Raw genomic sequence first — 24392 nt, 5'->3', positions numbered from 1 at the left:
TCATATTTGCAATCAGCGACAGTCGTGGCAGTCAGCACCAATAATTGGCTGTGGCAGTCAGCACCCGTGGCAGTCAGCACCTATCCGATCAAACTTGGCATAGTAATAGATTTTGACGATAGTGTTGCCTACCAGGCATGACGAGTCGAGAATCAAATTTTCGCGTCTCGTTTTATATATTTATATCCTAATTTTTAACCTTAACTTCGTCTACAGGTGATCGTAACCCTTCCGCGCCTCAAGAGGCCCATGAACATAATTTAAATCATATGGTAAAGTTTTGCTTGTGCAAGCGTAGGTAGAGTTAAATTATATACAATAACGTTTTTTTATTATTATTGAATTTTATTATATTTTTTATTATAAATGGTATAGTGTAAAATAACTTTGTATAAATAGTTTACTAATACTGGATAAAGAGTGGAATATTAAGGCTCGAGCAACCTAGGGAATGATCTCCACACAGCTCTGAACAAGCTAGATGGAATGGATTTAGGATTCCCAAATGTTCCGTGCAAACAGAGGGGAATCAAAGACTACAAACCTCCACTCAAGATGAGTGACTGAAGTTAGCAGTCCCATAGAACTCCGAGCAAGCTAAGTGAGCAAGAAAGGAGGCCTAGGGCTCGAAGCAAGATAAAGGCTTTGGATTCTTTAGTTTCTATTTATTATTGGAACATGTTGGGTAATGACTTATGTAATCTTTAAACGATGGTAAACTCTCTTCATTATGTTCGTACAATCAATTTATCAATTTATAATTTTTATGCTATAAATCATGTAACACTAAAGCAGTTTAAGAGATCTAAGACTTTGGTGAACTAGTATTCACCACGTACTCAAGAAACTTCTCGTCTCGAAAACGATATTAAAATTGTATTTGTCGTGTCGTCTCTGATTAGAAAAAATATACTTCTTGCCTCATGGGAAACACTATATGTATTAAATATTATGATATGCGCGACTTTAGTTCTCAAGTTGTGTTCCATCAATTGTTGGATTTCAACTTACTCAATTAAAAAAAAAAAAAAAAAAAATCTAATTGCCTTTCAGAACAAGAATGCGTTACCGGATGATGCCAGGGGTATAAGTAGATCGGAAACGGTAGGGGAACGATAGGTAGCGGCATGACGTCACGCCGTCCCCCTGCCTATCTTTGTCCATTGTATTTTTTGTGAACTGGGGGGATGTCGTATAATTTTTTGGAGGTGATGGGACGGCGTTCCGCTTCACTTCCCCTTGTCTAGGGGTACCCACAAAGGAGGACTATGACGCAAACTGCGTCATTGAAATATTTGGGGGGGTAAACATCTGTATAAATATGTTTGAGGGGGTGTAAACATTAATCGAAAAGATTTATTTCATTTAAGAACACCTACGAATAGACAATTGGGGGGTGCGTCATGAACATAAGGGGGGTGGGCACCACTGCCTTGCCCATGACCAAACTTTTATAATAATATTTTAATAGACCATTGTGTATATAATCGAAGTATGTTGTGATCTTACCTGTGAGATGTGTATCTACGTAGAAATACATTAATAAATGTCTAACATGTTAAGCACGGATTTGTCCATAAATTATCCATAAGCACAGTAAACAAAGCGAAGTAAAGTGATGTGAAGTATCTAAAATCAGTATGCTAATTCATGACGCCCAACCATGCGAGCAGGGGCGTCATTTAGGGGGGGACAGGGAGGGGCATTTGCCCCCCCCTGAGTTTGAGATGTATATAGATTTTGTCAATAGAATAGTAGTAAATCAGAGAAAAATGCGAAATTTTACTTATATAAAAGGGTCTTGTCCCCCCAAGCAAAATCTGAAATGACGCTCCTGCATACGAGAGTTAAGGAATCCATATATTTGTGAAATTTATGTTACTAATGTGTTAGGTTGTTTTAGAATACCAATGTGGAAACAATTAAAACATATCAGGTTCCTACCTCTAATGCGCAGAATAACGTACAAATACATAATCCAACATGTAAAGTAAGTGATTTTATGCCATATAGCCTACAGTGTTTTCCCGTTATCCTATGTATATACCCACCATCGCTTATGCGCCTTCTCCCTACGGCCGCACCCTCGCAAAAATCTTTCTACTTCGCTCCTGCCCTGACTCGGTTAGATAGCGTTCATGCATTTTAAGTAGCAACCTAGGATAAGTTGGTCAGTGATTTTTGCACAATAGTTTTTTTTAAGGTATACGTATTCTTGTGTCCTCCGAAAGTGAATTTGCAACTAGAAATGCAAGTCCATGCACCAAAAACGATTGTTTAAGGTATCCGTAGTCAATTTAGTGAAAAAGAAATATACAAGCAATGAATACGTATATCCATGGATCCGTATTCTCAATCTGTACCGGAATAGCTAGTGGCGATTTGTTAAAATCAATAAACGGAAATTGTTCCCGCAATAGGAAAAATTACTATAATATAAATAATAATTACCCTCGAATAGTAAACTTCCTGCTTCGCGCCTCATCGAATACTTTTTGTTTTGTTTATTATTATTTTCAAAAATTCGTATTATTAATCTTAAGTCAGATGGAGACCCTGTTTGTTTCGTTAACGAAGCTTTTCACAAATAATTCCCGTGATGTTGCTTTTTTTATTTCTTCATTGTGTGTATGATGGTGTTTGGAACGAGTTGGTTCCCCCGCCCACTGTTAAAAAATCCAAGAAAATTCACTGATGGCTATCACACCCACATGTTCAGCGCAGAACGGAACAACACATTATATATAAAGTGGCCAATTTGATTGGCGAGACATTATATTTTAAAAAAAGAAAAAGAAAAAGAAATCTTTCCACAGGACGGGCTGGTCAAATACGAAGTAAATATGGTTTCCTGGGCTCCAACTATTATTTTGAAGTTAGCTACACCAAATTACAACTATTAAGTGCAATGATGAAAATAGAGTTTTAATGTTCCTATTATTTCAAGGGTCTATTTTCTAATTTTTGTATATTACAAGAAAAACTTCTTCAGAAAGATACAGGAAAAAATAGGTACAAATAATAATCTAATAGCAACATCATTCTGAGGCCAGAATGCATACCGTATACCTCGTTGCTGCTTAATGCATTGAATATTTCGTCTTTCTCTGTATAAATTTTATTGGCGACACATTTATTCATTTATAACATATATGTGTTATTAATATTTGGATTTCTTACCAGACAAGAACTGTGGTTGTCTCGTCTCGAATAGGGCTCGTGAAAGTGATGTCTCGTCTCGGAAAGTGTATCCATTTCCATTTTTTCCCCTGGGTTTCCCTCATTCGCACCAGGCAAATGCCGAGGTGGTGCTTACAAGGGAAGTTCGAGAGAAAGCACTCGCCTGCAGAGAAACTAAGCATGCCATTTGAAGAACCAATTCATGGTGATTACAACAAGGAAATAAAATTCCTGTACGTCTGAGAACTATTCAAAAGATTCAAATTGGAAGTTTATAGGGAAAAAAATGAGTATATGTGCATTTAAACGCATTCAGTACAACATTATTAACAAAGAATATTGACATACGAATTGAAATCTATCGGAGGTAACAGAAAAGAAACTGTTTTGCAAAAACTAGCGGGTTTGTTAGTTAAAGTTAGTCATTATACTGTTTACAAAAATGATAGGTTAGAGATTAAAATTGATCACTGTTACTCTTCTGTTCTATGAAAAAAAAAAAAAAAACGAAGCAAAAGATTTCCTTGCACCATGAACATTTTATATGTGCAATTGCGTTGTATCTGTCAAGAGAACAGTTCGCATAACCAAAGCGGAAAGCAAATTCGACAGGCGATTCAAAAGGTATATGATTTGTTCGGTAACCTGCCTTGTGGAACGCAAACTGAAACAATCCAACGTATCGCGGTGATCGGAACTGGTTCATTAGCATGGACGCGTACTTTATTTGATTGTTTCGTTGGTATATCATAATGTCCGAATGAAGAAGTTTCATACCATGTACAGTCCACAGCCAAAGCCGTCGTATTTCGATTCACAATGTCACTTAACCGAATCCACTTTTGTTATGCCGCTTACAGCGCCATCTACAGGGTGGTCCGAAAGTAGGTATACAGTACCGTACTGATCAGCTCATTGCATTTAATATAATTTCTTATTATTATCCATCAGGTAGACTTAGTTTTACTTACATCTTAAGCTCGGAAGAGCCGAAGCCAATAAACCCATAAACTAGAATGTTATACTTGATCAATGCAAGGGTGTATGCCTACTTTTGGGCCACCCTGTATTGATACACTTTGGAAGTTTTCGTATGCCATACCAAGTATATTCCCTTCTTCAAGTATATTCAGATCAAATTTGAAGTTATTTTGACCAGTGTTTTTTTTACAGCATTTTGAAAGCGGGACTTTAATTATAATCACCCTGTATTTCCAAGACCTGAACACGCTTCAAAAAATTGCTCTATTTTTTAGATCCCTCCCTCAATATCTCCACCTTGCCGCGGTGAAGGTGCTTGCGTGCTCTAATATCCCAGGAGCTATGACGGAGATAGCTTCGCTATCAGTGGGATTCCCATGCCGGACAGGTCTTCAGGGGTAGGAGTCAGACGAAGAGAGATATGTATTATGGTAGTGGGCAGCAGCTCTACCATTACCACACTGAGGCTGAAGATGATTGACATCGGCAAGGCTCAGCTGTGGGCAAAAATAGGCAGGGACAGGATGTCCTCTATGGCTGTTTCACTGCGAGGTGGAAGAACCTGGGACAGTACCACTGTACTCAGTCCCTAGAAAACAACATGGAAAGAGAAATAAGAGAAGGTAATATTAGGGAATACGACACTACTGTTTCAGAGAAGGTCGTCCCCGGCAGTGGAGGAAAACACAGCAGGGCCTTCTCCGTCGTCATCAAACGAAACCCCTGCAGGATAGGAACCTGGAATGTCCGATCGCTGTTACAGTGTGGAAAACTGGAAAACCTGAAGAAAGAAACGGAACACATGAAGATAGATATATTGGGAATCAGCGAAGTTAGGTGGCCTGATGGAGGAGACATGTGAAGCGGGGACTTCAGAATGATTTACTCAGAAGCTGTAAACGGTACAGCAATAGTCGATTTTGTCTTGAATAAGAAGATGGAACAGAAAATTATAGGCAGCTGGAGATACAATGAAAGGATAGTAATGTTGAAGATAGCAACCGAACCGAGGAATATGACGATAATCCAAGTATACATGCCTACATCAAGCTACACAGATGAGGAAGTAGAAGAAACCTATGAGCAAATAGAAGAAGTATTGATGAAAGTTGAAGACCAGAACAATTTAATTATCATGGGTGACTGGAACGCAGTAGTCGGCGAAGGTAAAGAAGAGAAGGTAATTGGGAATTTCGGCCTAGGAGAAAGGAATGCAAGAGGTACACGATTAGTTGAGTTCTCCAAAAGCCGTAATATGACTGTAACGAACACTCTCTTCGAACAACCACTAAGAAGATACACATGGACAAGACCAGTAGACAAAGAAAGATATCAAATAGACTATATACTGGTCTAACAAGCATTTAGAAATCAAGTGAAGAACAGTAAGAGTTACACAGGAGCAGACGTTGATTCAGACTATAATTTAGTTTTGATGAAGAGCGAACTCCGACTAAAGAGGAAATGAGTGGTAGCACCAAACAAAAGATGGAACACAAATAAGCTAAGAAGAGATGAAAGCATGAAAAGGAAATTTGCAAATGCGACAAAGAGGCGTCTACGGTAGCTTTAGCAGGTGATGACATCGATTCGAAATGGGAAGCCATGAAAGCAGAGATCACAAAAGCTGCCGGCAATCACATAGGAAGAGAAACGAGAACCCAATATAAACCCTGGATAACAGCAGAAATATTGGAAATGATGGAGAAAAGAAGACAGTTCAAGATAACAAACAAAGAAGGGGAATACAGAAGGTGCAGGAATCACATCAACAGAGAAGTAAAGAAGGCCAGAGAAAACTGGATAAACAACTTGTGCAAAGAAGTTGAGGAAAATATAGTCAAAAGCAATACAGAAACGGCATATAGAAAGGTTAGAAAACAGTTCGGTGAGAAAAAGAAACGCACAGACATTATCATAGACAAGGACGGAAGAACGCTAATAGAAGAGGAGCAGATAACAAGAAGATGGAAGGAATACATTGAAGAACTCTACAAAGAAGACAGAGTGAACGAGGAAGAGATAGAGAAGGAAGAAGATGTCGATGAAAACGAATTAGGACCATCAATTTTACAGTGCAAATTTGACAATGCTCTGGAGAAAATGTAGCATGGCAAAGCCCCAGGAATAGACCAAATACCAACGGAAGTGATTAAGAATCTCGGAACAGCAACAAAGAAGAAACTATTTAATCTTATTAATGAAATGTACAGCTCGGGAAAAATACCAAGAGACTTCAAGAAAAGCATATTGGTAACCATCCCGAAGAGAAAAGGCGCACGGAAATGCGAAGAACACAGAACGTTAAGTTTGCTTCCCATGCATTAAAAATACTGTGCAAAATTATCGCACAACGAATAGAAGGGAAAACCGAAGAACTGTTATCGGAGAACCAGTTTGGATTCAGGAGGAAAAGGGGAACAAGGGAAGCAATACTGAGTCTACGGTTGATCATGGAACAGCACATCAGAATAAAGAAACCAAGTGTGATAGCATTTGTAAATATAGAGAAAGCTTTTGACAACGTAGATTGGAATATCATGTTAAGAGTGTTGAAGAATCTGAAAGTGGATTACGGAGACAGAAGAATTATAGGAACCAGACAGCTGTTATAGGAAGAGATCAGAAGGAAGCAAGAATAAGTAAAGGAATAAGGCAAGGATGTGGACTTTCACCTCTCCTCTTCAACGTCTATCTAGAAGAGACTATGAAAGAATTCTTTGAGAAAAACGAGAAAGGCGTAAAAGTAAATGGTCAGGTTTTTAGCACAATAAGGTTTGCTCATGACATAGCATTGATAGCGGAGAACGATGAGGAGTTGCAGGAAGCACTTTCAAACTTGAACGATCAACTGGAAAAAACATGCAAAATGAAAATAAATAAGAAGAAAACCAAAGTGATAAAATGCACAAGAGCAGGACAGGAATAGGTAAACGTATAGCTAGATGGAGAGAAAATCGAAGACGTTAAGACGTTCCCCTATTTAGGAAGTCCAATATCCTCGGACGGAAGAAGTGAAAAAGATGTAAGTTCCAGAATAGCGCAGACTAAACAAGCATTCAATAGGAAAAGAGGACTACTAACATCAAGAAATGTGTCTCTGGACGTTCGAAAACGATTTATTAAGACACTAGTATGGAGTGTGGCGCTTTACGGATCAGAGACGTGGACATTGAGAAAAGCTGAAATATCTAAGCTGGAAGAATTTGAAATATGGGGTTGGCGCAGAATGCTGTGCATATCATGGACCGAAAGGAGAAGGAATGAAGACATACTAAAGGAAGCTAATGAAGGACGACAGATCATGAAGATAACAGGAAAAAGAAGAAACAGTATACTTGGTCATTTTATTCGACATTCCGATTGGATCACCGTGTTGATAGAGGGAAAGGAAGAAGGAAAACCAGGACGAGATCAGGATAGAATATCTAGGTGCAGTTACGAAGAAGAGGCCTTATCAAAGTATTAAACATCGCTCCCATGGGAGAAAAAAGGTTTAAAATTTCCATGTTGGCCATCAACCTATGGTTGAGGTGAGCAAGAAGAAGACTTTTCAGATTCTCTTTTATCCCTGCAATTAATACTTCAGTCACAGACGTCGTCTTCAGTTTTAAGGCAAGATACAGATCCCACACCTTTTAATTATTGGATCTCTGTAGTAATAATAATAGTAGTTGAGAAGTATATAGCAATATTAGTAACAATTAAATTACAAACATTTATGTATGTTATAAGCACACAACATACAACCATGCAGGGGCGGATCCAGGACGGACTTCTGGGGGGTGGCGGGTTCTAATACTGCTACTTAGAACTACTTTTAAGAGCTCCAAACTCTGGGATAGGTTTTATTTATATATAAATTAAGAAAGTTTCCTCTTCTGGGGGAGGGTAATGGCCCCCATCGCCGCCCCCTGGATCCGCCCCTGCAACCATACTTAATAGAAGGTCAAGCGCACACCCGGATTTTTTTTTTTTTTTTTGTTGAGAGGGGTCCAAAATTTGTGAAGGAGTTCACCAATGCTAAGTCTATGTAGTATTTGAACCGATGTAATTCCAGAAACGATAAAGACGGTAAATACTCGTTAATTATTGCCACCTATATTCTCAGAAAGAAAAATGGCAGAACTAGTTTGCTTTTTTAAGAAAAGGAAGACTACAGATGAAGAATAAGACCAAATCTTTATGCTACATCGCTAATTTCTCTGCTAAATAAGCATAATTCTACAAATGTATGTAGAATTAGGACTTTTTTGGAATGGGGAAGGGCGGACCCGGTGGACCCCCGCTTGGGTAAGTCCCTGTAGAGTATCCATAAAATTATTATCTTTAAAAAAAAAAAAGATCTAAATAATGCCACGGATCCTCTAAATTTGTTCCAAGGTTCCCTAAGGGATGGCAGACCAATAATTGGGGAAGACTGAAGTGCATTATGAAGCGAATATCTAATAATTCAGGGGCGAGTCTTGTCTCCTTTGGTATTATCCTCAGGCCCAAATTCAGGCGAAACCTAATTGCAATGGTGCCTAAGGGCCTATCAAGGCAATATGTTGTAAACATGCTTTCCTGATCTTTCATGGAATACTGTATGTATATCTGTTCTGTCCGAATACCTATTCTAACGCCACTTACCCTGACGTAGGTGTGGCTCCATTGGGAGAAGGTTCATGGCACAAAATCATGAATGACGTACTCCGTGCCAATTATTTTTTTGGGGGAAGGGGGAAGTGGAGATATAATTAAGTAAAATAGTGAGAAATTGAAATGGTTGTAGACAATTTGTATATATATACATAACATATACATATATATAACAAGAAGACTTCTTTATGATCCCGGGCTAAGGAGTGAACGGGGAGGTGGTCGCATTCGCTAACATAATGAGGCTCAAACTCAGACATATTATCCCTCCAAGATGACCATTTAGCAATTGAGGATCGCTCGATCTTAGGCCCACTATTCTCAAAGAAACTCGCTTCATTAATATCAACAACACTTATGCTAGCTCAAACTCGTAGTCGCCCGAATTCGGGCTCGCTACCCACACTGGGGTTTGAGGTAACTCCCATACCGCTCATTTATCGTCCTCCAATCCGATAAACCCAAGAGCCAGACTCACGAATCGGGACATCTCTGCTCCAGTGGGACTAATAACTCGTTCGAACTTTGATTTGCTATTGTTAATCAGGCTCAGGGCCAGTCGCACGAGCTCGCAACTTTCCGTGTAGCTCCTGGTAGTTCAGAATTTAGCTTAATTATTGAGCTTTGTGCTTGATTCAGCGTGATTCTCAAACTCGCAAGCTTAGGAATAGGAGTTTGGGCATCTTTGGTTGGGAAGCCTTTGGGTAGATCAAGACGAAGATAGGATGACAATACAAAACGGTACGACGACATTGCGCAAATTTTTCTAAGGATTAGATCGTTGATAATCTCTGTAATCTATGACCTATTAACTAGGAGCAGAAAATGCTGAAATTGCGCGAATTTCCACGGATACGTTGCTAACAACAGAATTCGGGAAATTGTGTGAAATTTTGCACCGAAATAAAATGTATAAACCCCATTCCTTTGTTAGATATACTTGTATTCTATTTTAATATTTACAAAGCAATATATTTTAACAAAAGAGACACTGACCAAAGCTTAAAACTTTACTTTATTTTAAATTATAATTTGTAACTGTTTCGGATATCTAGCATATCCTTCTTCAGACACGAGGTATTTTCATTAATTTCGATCGTGTCTGAAGAAGGATATGCTAGATATCCGAAACAGTTACAAATTATAATTTAAAATAAAGTAAAGTTTTAAGCTTTGGTCAGTGTCTCTTTTGTTAAAACAATTAATCCAAAGCCATGAATAGTCTTACTATTAAAGCAATATATATATCACGTTTACAGCTTTAATCCTTAGAATTTAAATCCTACAGCTTTAAAAAATGTCATACCTGCCTTCTCGTGGTTTATCTGTGAAATCCTAAACTCAAAGTATTTCACTCATATTTGTAACAATTTATGCGATAATAATACCTAAGCACCTAAGAACAGTAACTACGATGCAAATGCAAATATAAGGATCATTTATAGAAAGGTGAAAGGATAGCTACTAAAATACGTAGTAGACACACCTGAAATATGTAAACAAATGCTTGTTTATGATTGGCCAAAACTGGAAAATGTAAACAAATCTCTGATGTTATGTAAACAAAATGAAAACTAATGTAAACAAAATGTATATCTCTGATTGGTCGAACGCCCCTGCATGATATTTAGCGATGCGCACGAGCCGAGTCGAGACACGGCTCTTCCAATAGAAAAATATATATTTTTCGAGTCGAGACATCACTTTTACAGAACATTTTCGAGTCGAGACAGCCATAAATCTTGTCTTGTGCGCATCCCTAATGATATTTAAAAGGAATTTCTAAAAATATTTATATTCTTTGTTCATTTTTATATAAGTTTGTTTTACTTACAGTTTTTCAATAACTATTTGCTTCCAATAACTACAGTATTTTCTTACAGTTTTAATCTTTCAGGCAATCTTACAGTTAGACATGATAAAGAAAATTATTGACTGGGATATATTTTCCCCGTCCCCTTCTCTAACGACGGCCTTTAACACATGTAGTAAGGAAACTGAAAATGCTATTGTCGTCCATTGCTTCGTACTTTTCTTTCCAAAACGACATGCGTTTTGGTGACTGTTTTTATTAGTCGAAATGCTTATGGTAATGATGACAACGTTGCACAACCATTTTTTTTGCGCAATTTCCAATTTTGTTGCCTGCTCATTAAGGCATTTATCTGTGTTAACAGATAAAGGAGTGAAAGTTTGCGCAATTTCAGTGCACCTATACAAAGTATACATTTACCATTTATGATCATTTGTTTTTGTGGCGGTTAAGGGTCTTCACTACAGCGAAATTAAACTACCGCTAATTTTAGAGTTTTTCTGTAATATCTTCAAAACAAATAAAAAATACTCGAAAAGCAGAAACGTAGTGAACTAGATAATATGATTTTGCATATGATACCGTTATCACAACTAATCTATCTGCTTTCGATTTGCAACTGTAGAAAGATTTAGCATTTTTTGCGGGTTCTGTAAATAGCGTGATACCAAAAGCGGATAGGTGAATTGTGGTAAAGGTATCACATGCAAAATCGTATTGTCTAGTTCACTACGTTTCTGCTTTTCGAATATTTTTATTTGTTTTGAAGATATTACAGAAAAACTCTAAAATTAGCGGTAGTTTAATTTCGCTGTAGTGAAGATTACCTTAAGCCGTAAGATCTCAGGCCCTTAGACGTCCAAGCGGAGTTGAGTAGATTTTGAGTTTAACGTCCCGTTCAGCAGCGAGGCTAAATGAGACGAGGACCTACTGATTAACGTGGAATCCGAACCACATGAGCTTCCGCCGGGAATCGAACCCGGGTCTCCCATGCCAAAGGCGTGTAAGCTAACCGCTTAGCCACGAAGGAGCTCGACGTCCAAGTGGATGTCTCGTGGAGACAGGACTTCCTCTAGGACATTTCTGAGCTCTTTGGAGGGTAATCACAGTATGAGTTTTGGACATATAAATATTGTCCCGTGACCAAAAATGCCTACTTTGATGGTTTGGTAGGTTGAAGTTTAGTGTCTCTTTTCAGTACCGAGGATTATCAGAAATAAATCTATAATTAAAAGTGGAATCCGAAACACTGTAATTCATTGCTGAAATTCTAAGCACTAAACCAGAAGGAACAATTGTCTACTTTGACTTAACCTCACCTCACATTCCAATTCTGACATCACATTCACTCGACCTCATACTCACGTCATCAGTCTGGTATCGTTTCACTCTACTTTACAGCTACAACGTCACTTCGACATCACATTCACTCAACCTTCCGCTCACTTTATGAAGTTAAGGTTAAGTGAGTGTGAGTTTTGAACGAAATCCAAGGGAACTATCGTAGATATTTCCATTATCCTTGAAGTTTATATTATGACAATCACATCCCATTGAAATCCAATGAATATTTCCATTATCCTTAAAGTTTCTATTATGACAGTCACATCCCATTGAAATCCAATGAATATTCCCATTATCCTTAAAGTTTTTACTGTGACAGTCAAATCTCGTTGGAATTCAAGGAAAGTTCAATGGATAGTTCCGTTATCCTTAAAGTTTCTATTGTGACGGACACATCCCATCGAAATCCAAGGGAAATCCGTGGGTATTTCCATTATCCTTAAAATTGCAACTGTGACAGTCAGATCTCGTTCAAATTCAAGGGAAATCACGTGGATATTTCCATTATCCTTAAAGTTTCTCCTTAATGTTCTTAATGTTACGGGACTACGAGCCTTAATGTCTCGGATCATGTATGGGACACCCAAAGAATATGTTGTGCTACTAGTTCGTAGTTTGTCTTTTTTTTTCTTACCGAACCACTGTGGTTATAACCCTGCAAAGTGATTGGTAGCCCTGCCACTGTTAAAATTGCAGTTTTTTAAACATTTTTTGATTACCTACCTTAAAAGATATTTGCTACAATCTCTTGAGTCGAGAAGCGAAACCTGAATAATAAGGGGGAAGACTAAGGGAAGGGGGAGGCTAAGAGAAAATAGACTTGGTCTGCGTGTTTAAATGATCCACGCTTTTCCACCGTTTTCCGTCCGATTTAAAAGATGAATTAAAGAGCATCTCGTGAGAAACGAACAAAGCAATCGGCTACTGCATTCTGATCTCTATCTTCTTCTTCGTTTTCTTTCCCCTTCTGCATTTTTATTCGTTCCACAAAAATAGCTTGGTTCGTGCCATGAACGCCATTGCACAGAAGACTTCCATTGTTGATCGCTTCACCTGATAACAGGAGTTCTTACCCCCACTAACTGGTTGGAGATGGATTGTTCACTCCCTTTTAACTGCACAAGACCAATAAGTGAATTATATGGGAGGCGGGGTTTAAACGATGGATCCACAAATCACATATATATTCCTAATATATACGTCTCGGAATATTAGAATATTTATGTAAATGAAAGTATTCTCTTGTCTAACTAAAAATAAAATTAAGTTCATCGTTTTTTCACGATTAAAATATTCATACACTAGCGTTGATTCTGCTTCGCTGGGTTGAAATAGAAACTTTAAATACACAACTCATTAAGCCATGTGTTTGGTAAAAATTAAATATTACTATTATGGGCTGAATTTGGATTTAAACGGCATAGGAAGTGTCACTGTTCATCTCAGCAACCTTGAAAACTATGAATTCGACATTAATATCGATCATTTAAATATCTCCGCTCCTCCTCCCCCAAGTTGCACCGTCAAAGTGAAAATGACCAAAAAAAAAAAAAAAAAAAAACACATCTCAGACCTCAACCTCATCTATGTTGAAAATTTGATCGAGATCGGTCGGGTGGTTCAAGAGTTAGTCACTTTCATATATATATATATATATATATATATATATATATATATATATATATATTTGATTACTAACTGAATATTTCGCCACACTCATTGGGACTTCTTCACCGTAAAGCTACCTAACGCTTTTGTACTTACAGTCGTATTATTACCCTTCCAGCTGATCTGAAATGAAATGAAAATGAAATCTTTCAGTTTTACGTCCCACGAATACGCCGGTTAGGCCAAAGGAGACGGTGATAATGAGAGATGAGTGAAATGGTGGAATGAAGTAAGTGGGAGGAAACGGGAGAACCCCGAGAAAACCCACGAGCACGGTGTTTGTCCACCACAAAGTCCACACGGCGCGAGCTGGGATCGAACCACGGACCCCAAGCACCGGAGGTGAACGCTCTACCACTGAGCCACCGCACCCCCTCCATCTGATCTGGTGGCACTAATCCGGGGTACGCCTATGATGCATATGGTTCCGGGTTCGATTATCGGTTTGGAAATATCTAACATGTTACTTGCGCAAATTCTATCTTAAACTGTAGATGAGTGAGCTCCCTCTTGGCAAAGCGGTTAGCGTACGCGCCTTTGGTGCGGGGGATCCGGATTCGATTCCCGGCGAGAGAAAACTTGGTTCGGATCCCAGTTAAGCTGTAAGTCCATGTCTCATATAACCTTGCTGCTGAAAGGGAAGCTAAACTAAAATCAAAAGCTTAATATGTAGATCAGCGTTTCATATAGTCTCGATGCTAACAAATAAACAAAAGACGGCATAGATGAGAGAATTTAGAAAAGTTGGTCCTTTTAAGTCTAAATAGTTCTTTTACAGTTGGTATTTTATAGCAAATTTGTAGATGACAAGAAATTTTATCAGTCCCCTCACTTATCCACAGCTATCTACTACGATACTGCATGTATGTACCAGGTTTTGGAGGTACTGGTTACATTACTTTCCTTTTTTTTAACCAAATGCGAACATTACCTTTGACCTCAAATTCAACAATATGAATATATATGAGGTAGTAATAATAATAATAATAATAATAATAATAATAATAATAATAATAATAATAATAATAATAATAATAATAATAATAATAATAATAATAATAATAATAGATAACACACCTTTCAAAATTCTCCTCTGCATCCACTTCTATGAAAAGAAAGTCCGAAAAACTACGACGTCATACCTAAATACTTGATGTTGCACTAATCAATAGTCGTGGTTTTACATGCATATTCATGAAACAACATCCATCAAATTAAGTTCATATTATTTTCCCCTCAACATATAACACCATTGTCACAGTGCAAAGCCTGTTTTTGGTCAAATGGCTCTCATGCACGTCCTATCTCTAGTTTTTATTCTGGGTTCGATATCCAGCGGGGGTGCTAGTCTCGTGTGAAATCCGGTGTAACGCTCTCCAACCAGAAAATATTATAACTTGGCTTTTCCGAATCTGGAAACAGTGCAACAAAGGATAACCTTTGAATTATTATTAATGGATTTTTTCTCTTTTCGGACGGCATTAGTCGCAACTTTAAACTAATAAGAGAAGAAAACTTGCCTAATATATTACAGTAATACTTGCACACAGGAATTACTAACTTTTCTGCCCTTTAAAGCAATAAAAGTTTAATTTTTAGAAATGTGACTTCCCTCACAAAACGCCAATGAAACTACATTAATGGCACTTGACATCAATCATAAATCCAGTTACTTAGCCAGCTGCGCCATAGAATAACAGAAAGCAATGAAGCAATTTTTACTGATAGCCCAAGTATGGACTGAATTAGGCGATTAGTTTGAAGTCTGTAGCAGTAATGAAGGTCACGACTCACTTGGGTTTATTCGAGTCATAAAGGTCTGGGTTTCTTTTCTCAGACTCGGCCTGACTCGGTGACCTATCCAAATCCAGTGACCTGAACAGATTCGGATACCCGGAATCAGACAAAATATTAGTTCTGATTACTGCAGAGTTTCACAGTGGATGTTCACTACTCGAGCTCGAACGTTCATTTTCTTGATTTCAGGTGTCTTCATGCCTTGAATATTTCAAATTTAATTTCATGTCTATTCGTCTACTTACACTGAAAAATAGTACAATGTTTTTTGAACGTGGATTTACAAAAAATATTTAACAAAATACTATGTAGGCTCAGTGGCATGTATTTTATAGCTATTCTAAAAGAGAAGTTTTACAGGTTCGCTCGACTGAACTTTGGCAATATTTAATAAAAAGAATTTAACATTTCTGTGATTCTCACGCATTTATACTCTGATAAATCTTATAGTTATCTTTCAGTGCAATTCTTTGACACGCACGGCAAGCGAGCAAGAAAATTGTAAAATTTAATAAGAAGAGGAGAGGGAGAGAGGATTATAATCGTGTTGATCTTTCGTCGTCTTCGGCACACATCAGGTCAGCTTGGGTCATTCTCGATTATGAGTCTGCCGGGTCAAAGTGGGTCAGACTGTCATGGATCTGGTGAGTCGTGGGTTTAACTGCCTCCGGGTGTTCGTGATCACGACTATGTATGACTGTAAACAGTAAGCAGGTTGAGTTAACCCGAAAAGTAAAGACATTTTCCAACTATGCTTTCACAAAATAAAAGGCACACCACTTACATTTATATACATCTGTGTTAGCGTTATCGGTAAATCTTCTAGCTATCAAATTGGCGACCTGGGTTCGATCACCGATGGAATGGAAAATTGTTCATGTTCTACTCTCGTTTCAATGAGGCTCTGATGTTCATTCAGATTCTTTAAAAGAATACCAATGGCAGAGTGAAATAAAGAAGACCGGAGTATAGTGTTTATTACGCCATCTGTAAGAGTACTTAAGTCCAGAAACCGTGAAGTCCTTACTTCCACACACAGCTCTTGATCCTACATGACCTGTACAAAAATGAACAGGGTTGACTTTACTTTGTACAGGGGGCGCGGTGGCTCAATGTTAGAGCGTTCACCTCCGGTGCTTGGGGTCTCTGGTTCGATCCCAGCTAGCGCTGTGTTTACTTTGTGGTAGACAAACATCGTGCTCGTGGGTTTTCTCGGGGTTCTCCCGTTTCCTCCTACTTTTTTCATTCCACCATTTCACTCACCTCTCATCATCACCGTCTCCTTTAGCCTAACCGGCATAACAGTGGAACGTAAAACTTTAAGAAAAAACAAAAGGTTTACTTCATACACATTTATAGATCAAAATATAATAGAATACAGTCAATTTGTTTTTTTTTTTTTTAAAAAAAAAGTTCCTATCCGAAAAGAGTATATGGTTTTCTATGGTTTTCTATATGCTTCCTATATGGTTTTCTAGCAGTGGCGGCTAATGTTAGTGTTGCAGCGTTGCGCAACGACCAAAGTATTTTTAAAAATATATATTATTATCAATACTAGTAAAGAACAAGAAAAATACTTTCTAATACTCGCATATATACACTTTAAATAACATATTTTTTTACTTCTGTAACTATTCGTTCCGCTAATCCGTTTTAAAAAGCGAAAAATAATCCTTCACAGAGTCTCTAATTTATATTGTGTTGCAGCGAGCATGCAACGACCAGATTCCTTCAGCGCGGGAATTGGAGCGAATGTTAAGTCTCCTTTCCCCTATCTCAGAAGTTAAAGGAACTGGTCGTTGCAGTGCTTCTGCAACACATCACGGTCTCCAGTGAACGAGAAGGTTTTACGCGATAAATAAGCATTCTGAATTTTATTTCACTAGCAATTAACAAATGGAATTTGCTTTTAAGCATTCATATTTTTAAATTACGGGACCATACTGTAGCAAATGAATATAATGACAATTAAAAACAGTGATTGCAGAATTACAAAATAAGAAAGAAAATATCTAGTAGAGCAGAAAACAAATGAAAGTAGACCCGCATTTACAAGTTAATTCTTAGCTTATATTGATAATGAAGGCTTCTTCTACAGTAATTTGTGAATCAAATATCAATAAGTCAGTATGTACAATCGCCCCCTCCCCTGTGGATAGTATTTTAGTATATACATATTTCTTTTATAAAATAAGTATATTTTATACTCTTGATAATTTCCACACAAAACAGCATGATCGGAAACGCCACATTGAATTTTGGACTAGTTAGCAATGCTCAGGGGCGTAGCCACGAGGGGGCTCCACCGTGTCCGGACCTCCCAAAAATTTCGAAACTTGACTAACATTTGTACACTTTCCTAATGAACTATACTTGTCTAACAGAGAAACGATTGATGTAGGCTAAATATTTTATTTTACGCCTCATCATGTACTCTTTTTTTAATAAAAATAATCGTTCTATCATTTTTTCTAAAATCATAGGTAACAGTAATTAAGAATTACTTATCGTCTTTTCGGGTGCAGTATAAGACAGGTTCCATATTACGTAGACGTATTGGACCTCCCTCAAATACTTTGGACCCCTCCCAGCTAACATTTTTGGGTGTAGAACTGGCAGTGCTGTTTGTTTTCATGTTCTTTGATTTTTGGCTTCTGTTATATGCTGATCCTACATCTGGCGGGTTTCAAAGTTTGCTTTACAGAACATATGACATTGATAAGCATTGTTTCGCCTCATGTGGAAGTATATTGTGTTCATCGTGCATTGCGTAACAACCAAGACGGATGATTTGGAATGTAGCTTTTTCTTTTACGCACATGTGTGTGTGTTGATGGATGAATATGTGATATTCGGAATTCATATACCAGTACCTCTTTTGTATCAGTTGTTTTGATTTTTAATTATTAGATTTAATTTTATTGTGTGTGCTTTAATTCTGTAAATAACCTACAAATTCTGAATGAATTGTACACCATGACTTCTGTAAATAACTTACAATTGTACATTGACCAGCTTTCAACTGAGGAAAAAACTTCCAATTAAGGTTTAGACAAAACAAGCAAAGGGCAATTCAGGAGAGTGTTCGAAAAAAATCCAGTTTAAATTTACAGGATATCTTATGGCAGTAATGTTGTTTCCACTAGATACATTTCCTCAATTTATTTTAAATTTTCCTAGATAAACTGTGAATAAAGTGTGTTCAATGTACATTTTTATAACACTAATCTCTGCTACGAACTCTCTTCAGTCAACGCTGAAGAGGAATTCGGATCACTGTCAGGGACTGAGTTTGCTAGAATGAATCGTTCGCAATAATCTAGAAAAAAATATTTAGTGAATCTAGAAAGCTTCTGAAATTAATATTAACTGTACCTATGGCGTCAGGAAAAGGTGCTTTCCATCGAAAAAGACCTGACGATAAGAATACCAGAGTTCGACCAGCATCTATTAGACAGATTTGCTCCAATCAAAGACAGGATAATTAACTTAGTAATTAAATAAAGTGATTAATCGGATAAAATGTTCTTCATTTTTTATTTTTTAAAAACAGAATTTTATTTAATTTCACATGTCATAGCATTTGCATCTTAAGTTATGCTGATTAGTCTATGAGTCCACTTTATATCTTCTGTCTACGATCGTTTTTACTGCAACACCCGAAACCACAATCCACCGGCCGCCACTGTTTTCTAGAAACAAAGGTATGGGAATGATGGTGTTCATATGACACGATAACAAAGAAAAAGTTTAAATAATTTCTTTTACAATGTCTTGTACTGTAGAAGTAGTTATTATAAACATCATCGAATCAGTATACCAACTCGATATTCCATACGAAATATTGGGTGATTTTTGTTTTTATTTGTTTGTTTAAAACACTTTGTGGATAAAGAGGGTATAGCCAGTGGTGCCCACCCCCCTCATGTCCATGACGCACCCCCCTCAACTGTCTATCCGTAGGTGTTCTTCCATGAAAAAATCTTTTCGATTAATTTTTACACCCCCTCAAACGTAATTATTTATAGATTTTTAACCCCCCCCCAAATATTTCAATGACGCAGTTTGCGTCATAGCCCCCCCCTTGTGGGCACCCCTGGTATAGCTAATGAAAGTTCAATCACTACGACAGTTCTATACTTACGGTAGGAAGTTTAATCTTCTATAATTCAAGTTCTTAGTGTTAAAATCTTTCAAGAGTAACTTTTCGAACTCTCGATTGCAGCCAAGAAGTAAGGAAACGAATCATTTTACTTTCAGGAGCAAGTTGGTCTTTTAAATAACATGCAAGACATTTGTTTCCCATGTTGAAAGTAAAGGATTTATTATTATTATTATTATTATTATTATTATTATTATTATTATTATTATTATTATTATTATTATTATTATTATTATTATTATTATTGATATAAGTTGCATCAGTTTGTAAATTATAAAACTTTCAGGTTGTTGCAATACAAATATATATGAATAATTATTTTTAAAAATATTTCATTCGGCAGTTTGTAGGATAACAGTTTTTTCATGTTAGCAAAAGCCTCGTGAATTTTTTTGATATTTATATATCAACAGTGAACGATTTCCTACAGGATATACTACAACTGCGCTTCGCAACCAAGAATTACTTTTCATTGGGCCCTTTCCAATCAGGAAATACAATAACTGTGCCCATTTCAATCAGGAAATGCTATAACTCAGCCCTTTTCAATCAGGAAATACTATAACTAAGTCCATTTCAATCAGGAAATGCTATAACTCAGCCCTTTTCAATCAGGAAATACTATAACTAAGTCCATTTCAATCAGGAAATGCTATAACTCAGCCCTTTTCAATTAGGAAATACTCTAACTGAGCCATTTTCAATCAGGAAATACTATAACTGATTGCTATGATCGATTGCTTTTCAATACTACAACTGCACACTTGAAATCAGAAAATACAACAACTAGGCAACCAAAAATACTATAACTGGGCACTTTTGAATAAGAAAATACTATAACTGGACCATTTCTAATCAGAAAATCTTATAACTGAGCCATTTTCTATCAGGAAATACTACAACTGAGTCCTTTTCAATAAGGAAATACTATAACTAAGCCCTTTTCAATCAGGAAATACTATAACTGAAAGCTTTTCAATCAGAAAATACTATAACTGAGACCTTTTTAAGCAGGAAATACTACAACTAGGAACTTTGAAACCGGGAAATACTGCAGTTTGATCTCTTTACAACCAAGAATTGTTATGACTGATTGCTTTTCAACCACGAAACATTAGAACTGCATACTTTAAATCAGAAAACACTTTAAAGGCAACCAGGAAATGCTATAACTGGGCACTTTTGAATAAGAAAATACTGGAACTGGACCACTTCCAATCAGGAATTACTATAACTGGGTCCTTTTCAAACAAGAAATCATATAACTGGGCTCTTTTTAATAAGGAAATACAACAACCTGGATGGCTTACAACCAAGAATTACTATATCTGATTACTTTTCGACCACGAGGTAATATAGCTGGCGGCTTAAAACCAGAAAATACTAAGGAGCTTTGCTACCAAGAAATACTAAAACTGAACGTTCTTCAATCAGGAGATGCTATAACTGGTAGTTTTTCAATCAGAAAATACAACAGATCGCTTTGCAACCCAGAAACCTTGTAACTATAGGCACTTTTGAACGACAACGAATGAAGTACGACAACTCGGCTCCGTCAAGCATGAAATACTACATCTATTAGCTTTGCAACTAGAAAGTATCGGATGTTTTTAACTGGAAAATACTGCTACTTGGCATTTTTCAACTAGGAACAGGGCTATTTCCAACTAGAAAATACTATAACTAAGCACTCTTTAATTATGAAATGCTGCAATTGAGCGGTTTCCAGCCACTTTTCAATTATGGATGCTTTAACTAACATTTTACTAAAATATAGGAAACGGCTTCTTAAAGCCCGACTCTAGTTCTGGTTATACCAAGATTGTGAAGAATTCAACAATTCTAAGAAAATATCCCGTAAAGACATAATATTTGTAAAGTTCTTTTAGTTAACGGGACCAAGTGGCTAGTGAAGTATTTGTTCAGTCATTTTAAGAGCACATAATTTTTAAGTAATAGCTACGCACTTTTATCTTGAAAATTATCACTATAATTGCCGAACACTGTAAAAGTTTTATCTCAGTTTGCGTGTGCAGAAATAAACAAGAGTGACAATGGATTAAAAGCATGCGTGAATTAAGGTAACTGTTGCTATGTGTAAATAAACACGCATGCAGAAATCTATCACGCAAATCATTGGCAAAATTGGATAACTCTCTACATAGTTTCTTGGACAATGCAGTTGAAGTGGGTAGAACCATTCAGAGGCGTAGCTTTTTTCCTAAAGCAGTCCGATTCAGGATAAAATATTCATTTTGTATTAATTTCGTTCGATTTCGCAATAGCCAATCTGAATGGAACTCGTGCTCAATCAATGACCTCGCTGACCTCAATTAAATTCGTACTTTTTCAAACTCAAGCTTAGCCAAATTCCATGGAACATGAGTTTCATGGAGTCTTCTCCACTGGTGTAGTGGCTAGAGTACGGAGTTCCGAGTTCAATTCCTGGTGGAAGAGTCTTGAATTTTTTCCACATTTCACTGAATTGGACTTCATTTTAAACCATTAAACATACAGTTCCATAAAGGAACACTAAGCTCCAACTAACTAAACTTCCATGGAACTCACGTTCATTCGAATTCGACCTCGTCAACCTCAATGAAACTTGCCCTTTCGAACCCAACGTTGGTAATTTCAATGGAACTCGCCCTTTCTCGAACTCAACCCAACCCTACCTCAATGACAGTGGTGCTTTCTTGAATTCAACTTTACCAATCTGAATAAAACTCACGCTCCTTTGGACTCAACTTCCTATCCTCAACGTAACTCGATTTTTCGAACTCAACCTCAAGGGGAACACGGTGGTTCAGTGGTAGAGTGTTTACCTCTGGTGCGTGGGGTCTCCGGTCAAATAAGTATTTGATGGACAACATTGTGTCCGTGGGTTTTCTCGGGGTACTCCCGTTTCCTCCCACTTTCTCATTCCACCAATTCATTCATCATCGTTCAGTTGTTTGCTCCCCAATACATTTAATTTGACAAGCAAAAGGGTGTCAGGTTAAAAATATGACACATTATAGAAATCCAAGCATTACTGATAAGATCATATATTAACCCTGAGTATGTATTTCAGGTGCCAATATACGGTCAAGATATATTACTTAAGTGTGTACTTTAGCTTGAACTTTACCTCAAACCAAGTTCTCCAGCTAGCAGTTTTGATACTGGGGAACCCAGGAAAAATATTCACGTGTTTTACTACAGCCCTCTCCATGTGCGCCCGAAGGAGAGGTGAGGGTGGAGCCCGCGCACCACGGCTCACGAAAATGTATTAAATTTCTTAAGAGTCTTCATCCCGGTGAAATTAAAATACCGCTAATTTTACAGTAATTATGTGATATCTTCAAATAGATAAAAAGATAATTGAAATATGGAACAAGAGCGCCCTAGACAATATTATTTTGCGTGAGGTACCGTTATCATAAGTCACCTATAGTGGTTTTCCGTTTTCAGCTGTTTAGAAACGCGAAAATAAATGCCGATTTTCAAAATGGCTCGAAATCGAAAGCAGATAAGTGAGTCGTGATAACGATTTCTCATGTAAAATAATATTGTCTAGGGCGCTCTTGTTCCACATTTCGGTTTTCTTTTATCTATTTGAAGATATCACATAATTACTGTAAATATTAGCGGTATTTTAATTTCGCCGGGATGAAGACTCTTAAGATTTTCTTAATACTAATAAAAAAAATACTAAACGTAATGCAGCAACCAGGGAGATGCCCCCTAGAAAATTTTCTTCGATCGCCCATGTCTCTCTCCCTTAGGTATAATGCTGAACCACCCTTTCATACTACCCCTCAAAATCAAGGTTAATAGTGACATTAGTTCAGACCCTGTCCTTAGGAAAAAAAAAACTGATTTATTTTTAACAAAAGAAACACATCGATTGAGATACAGATGCAAACAGGAAGTGCTACCATTTTGCAGGAAGTTCTACAGACATATGTTTAAGAAACGACTTGCAAAATCCAAAGAAGCTAATCTCCAACAGTAAAACCCTGTAATTTTGTCTAAACCGGAAGTTACTATTCATTCTATATAGAAAGTACACAAAATAAAAGTTTCACAAAGAAAAACAGGGCAGCCAGTGCTCACCTTATAACAATCTTTCCAATGTATTTTCTCTTTATATTTGTGTCCCTTTGTAGAGGACACGTGTCTCCATGAATTGAAATAAAAAAAGGTCCACATGCTCTTGTAAACAATACAACAAAAGGTTTTGAAGTACTTTTACATTATTCCATGTTTTCATATTGAATTTCTTTATCATTTGTTTGTATTCTATGCGATACTTTTTTTATCTTTTATTTGCAGGGGAGTATTACAGATGGCGCTGGTAGCTGAGATTCTTCTGTTTCTCCCGCCATTTGTTGCAAAACAAACTGGAAGCGAAGATGAAACATGCTGCGAAGATGGATCTGCTTTTATACAATATATAAAGAGATACGTTTGTATCCCTTCGTTGAAATCTCTACGTGAAAGTAGCATAGGTAACAAATATTTCTGGCCATCTGGATTGTTTCATGAGTTTAGAAGTCATTACAAAAGTTAGGGCAAGAGTCTCAGTAATTTTACTGATATGATATCCTTTATGTTGAACTAGGTAAAAAAAAAAAAAAAAAAAAAAAAATAGTATGAACGTTTTATAGCCTTTTTTTACCAGGAAAATGACTGACCTGTTTGAAATGAATTTTTGAACACATTTAACACTTGGTTCATGCAAACTCTCTGGTCTAGTGATTAGAACGTTGAATTGATCTTCGAGTGATCCTGGGTTCGATTTTCGGCCGATGCTTCTCAATT

At 37.1% G+C, this 24392-nt stretch overlaps 1 long non-coding RNA gene across 1 annotated transcript in view; it reads left to right on the top strand.

Moving 5' to 3' along the window:
- The window catches only part of LOC145675450 (uncharacterized), a 146343-nt gene that overhangs the window by 66959 nt on the left and 54992 nt on the right, over positions 1–24392 (top strand). Inside the window, exon 3 of the long non-coding RNA XR_014129119.1 lies at positions 23904–24079. This is a non-coding gene — a long non-coding RNA (uncharacterized LOC145675450). The remainder of the gene's footprint in view (positions 1–23903; positions 24080–24392) is intronic.

Source organism: Thermobia domestica, chromosome 18, assembly GCF_964235325.1.
Source record: "Thermobia domestica chromosome 18, izTheDome1.hap1.1, whole genome shotgun sequence".
NCBI classification, from domain to species: Eukaryota; Metazoa; Arthropoda; class Insecta; order Zygentoma; family Lepismatidae; genus Thermobia; species Thermobia domestica.
This window is presented reverse-complemented; position numbering and strand designations above follow the sequence as displayed.